This window comes from Austrofundulus limnaeus, unplaced genomic scaffold (assembly GCF_001266775.1).
Source record: "Austrofundulus limnaeus strain Quisiro unplaced genomic scaffold, Austrofundulus_limnaeus-1.0 Scaffold396, whole genome shotgun sequence".
Lineage (NCBI taxonomy): Eukaryota > Metazoa > Chordata > Actinopteri > Cyprinodontiformes > Rivulidae > Austrofundulus > Austrofundulus limnaeus.
The window spans coordinates 253054-256395 of record NW_013952798.1 but is presented as its reverse complement, the minus strand read 5'-3'; the positions used below and the strand labels follow the sequence as shown (position 1 = coordinate 256395).

The following is a 3342-nucleotide window of genomic DNA, read 5'->3' as shown; positions in this document are numbered from 1 at the left end:
CACACACACACACACACACACACACACACACACACACACACACACACACACACATCCTTGCACTTGCATCCATCTGAGGACTTTGTACTGACTTCCATTCTTTTTTCTTACTGCATTGATGTCTAATCCAGACATTTTCCTTCACCCTAATCTGAACCAAAACATAATTCACACCTAGCCTGGTAAAAACCAGACCCTTGTCCTTCACTTTGCTTCATACGAGGGTCTGGACTCTCAGCTGTAGAGAAGTGATTCTTGCAGGAGGTGTGGCCTCTGCTGACGTTTAAAATGATTGGATCGGTATGTCGCTGTGAAGGAGGCTAAGATAAGAAGCTAACCGGAAATGGCGTGTGCTGTAAACAACCCTACTGAGAGGAGAGAAGTACAGAGCCAAACGAGACGACTGTAAATGAGAGCTGCTGCTTTGTCAGACATATTTAATTTAATTTAATTTGGAAGCCTTATCAACACAGTCTGGCTTCATTCACTTCCTCCACTGCCGTATGTTAAACTAACTAGCAGACACTGTGCAGAAAATCGTCGTTCAAAACTCCGCCTTCTGTTTGCTGATTGGCCCAGGTAAAATAAACTACAAGCAGACACTGCGCAGAAAATCGATGTCGTTCAAAACTCCGCCTTCTGTTTGCTGATTGGCCCAGGTAAAATAAACTACAAGCAGACACTGCGCAGAAAATCCACGCTCTGTTCTCTGATTGGCCCGAATGAAATGCTCCCGGTGAAATCCTTGTCTATGGGAGAAATCCCAGACGGAGCAGTGAAGGGAAACTAGAACTGAGCGGAGCTGCAAGGACCAGGCTAATTCACACCATACCAATAAATCTAACTTGTAGAGCTGCAAAAAAATCGAGGACCAGGAAAAGATCCTCACTTTACACCAAAGACCTTAGATAGTAACTATTTTGCAAGTGGTCCTCACTCTGTAGCAGAAACACGTGCACACACACASTGCATGTAAAACTGTAAGTTATCACTGCTTATCTGCTGGATAAAAAACTGTTCGGAAGGTGTTTGTGATGCTGCTGTACTTAAAGATTCAAGAGAGCGAGTTTGACTTCTGACCATGATTGATGTCACACTTCAGCACTTCTTTTTGTTAAAGCACAGTTCTTGCCAGAAAAGCTAGAAATAGCCCCCTGCAGTCTCAGCAGCTCTCCTGTGTGCAACACGGAGCAATTTTTTAGATTAATGACCATGTTGTTTTATTGAAATTTAAAACAGAAATAGTTTTTGGACACCATATGTTTTGTGAATCAAAAAGACAAATTGAAATAGTTGTTTCAGTTTGTATGAAACTCATTTAACTCTTTTTAGCCACAGGACTCAGTTTTGTGAGAAACTTTAAGAGGAGCTGGGCGTGTTTTCTTCTCTGTGGGCTCCTTTTGTTCAGGAGATTTATTGTTTAAYGTTTTTACTCACTGGAAGATGTCTATCTCCTCCACAGAGGAATGTCCAGCTCAGCAGTCCTCCTATCCAGCCCACTAATAAGATCAGCTCTCCCAGATGCTGTGTGACAGACGCTTCGACTCCCCAGTGTGAGCAGAACCAACCGGCCTGAGGTGAAACCATGATAGAGGTGTGCAGCTGCAAGCACAATGTTAAACAGGTACTCCATTTATGTTCTTACTTTACCCCAAAACATGAATCAGATGGTTAAAAAACACATGTTTCACTAATGTATAGTGTGAAAAGGTCAAACTGTGGCAAAGTGGTTGCTGCAGTTTTTCATGTTCTTTCATCACAATGACTGTTTGACAGTTCAAAGGGTTGCTGAGGAATCCAAGTTAGCTGTTGGCCAGATTCTCAGTAAATTCACCTCTTGTTATTTTATTTAAACATTTTTGTCTGAGGAATAATCCCAAATGTGAACTATATTTTATAAATGTGTACAACAATTTGTGCCTAGGTTTGAGTATTAACGTGTTTTCTTACTTAAGGCCCTGTCACACTATAACATTTTAGACAACTTATGAGAACTTGTGAAAACAAAAATTATCACTAAATTACTAATAAAAGTTAGAAATTTCATCTATTTATTGGCATTACAGTATGTACACTCCTAAAAGAGGCTTCCAGTTGATTTTTTTCAGTTCCATTCTCAACATAGATATCTATAAAGGGGCAATATTATGTGTTTCTCAGGCATATATTTAAATAGTATACCACAATAAAGTATCTATGTCACCTTTAGTTGTTATTAAAATGCTGTCTTTACATTTAAATATAAAATAAACTTCTCATCACTTCTTCTTCTAAACGCCTTGAAATTGGCCTCTGTCTCTTTAAGAAACACCTTCCACTTCTGTCCCGCCCATTTCAGTGCCGGTGGGGGGGGGGGGTCGCGTGTGCGCTATGATGCAGTTTACTTGGCATCTGAAAATACATTTCCTCAAAGGTATTTTGAATCTGAAAAAAGCTTCACTGAGAGAGAACTAATGTTAAGAGCAGCAGACAGTTTAAGTTTCACTTTCACTCATTTTTTTGCTCTGTTACTGCAGAGAGCCTGCAGGAGTCATGGGCGGGGTGTGTCGGGTGGGGGGTGGGGAGGTGTGCTCCGTGATGAGGAAGTTCGGCTTAAAGACCCGTCCCAGACGCGTTTCTGGGACGGGTTTCTGGCATGTTTTTATGAGAGTATAACATTATAAAATGACATAAAACTCAAAAAAAGTTGATTTTACATGATGTTGCCCCTTTAAAATTTTCACATGTTGGCATAACTTGTCTGAAATGTCATAGTGTGGCAGCACCTTTACACAGAAATGTTAAACAATCTGAGCTTTGTGTACAACTATTTTGTAATCTCAAACAGGATAAAACTTAACAATGAAATTTAATTACAAATTTTTTATATAAACCTCACAAACATGACACTTTTCCTATTTCAATAATGTTCCTGTTTGTACAAATTGCTAAACATGAGCAGGTAAAGTAAGGTAAACTTTATTTCTTTCACAAACGTCACAAAGTGCTTTAAAGAGATCAAAATTACTAAAAGCAGAGAACAAATATAATCAATAATTTAAAAAACAGAAAAAAAACTCAAACTGTCATGTTTTGGGCTGCTCCATCTGTTCCTGCCCCTCTGTCACTCTCACTCAGCTCCTCTGATTACTCYTTTCCTCCTCTCCTGTGCCACAGCAATCAGCCTCATCTGCCTCACCTGTCCTCTCTCCTATTTAAGCTCCCTTCCCTCACTCAGCCTTTGCCAGATTATTGAACGGTTCACCCAGTAGATGTCCAGCGCTTTACCCATGCCCGATCTCTTGTTATTGACCCACTGCCTGTCTCCCGATCTCTGCCTCCTGCCTGTTCCTTGCCTGATAC

The 3342-nt window shown here is 40.4% G+C and overlaps 1 long non-coding RNA gene across 1 annotated transcript in view; it reads left to right on the top strand.

Moving 5' to 3' along the window:
* Positions 1-3342, top strand: part of LOC106528687 (uncharacterized) — a 9812-nt gene that overhangs the window by 521 nt on the left and 5949 nt on the right. Inside the window, exon 2 of the long non-coding RNA XR_001311527.1 lies at positions 1463-1624. This is a non-coding gene — a long non-coding RNA (uncharacterized LOC106528687). The remainder of the gene's footprint in view (positions 1-1462; positions 1625-3342) is intronic.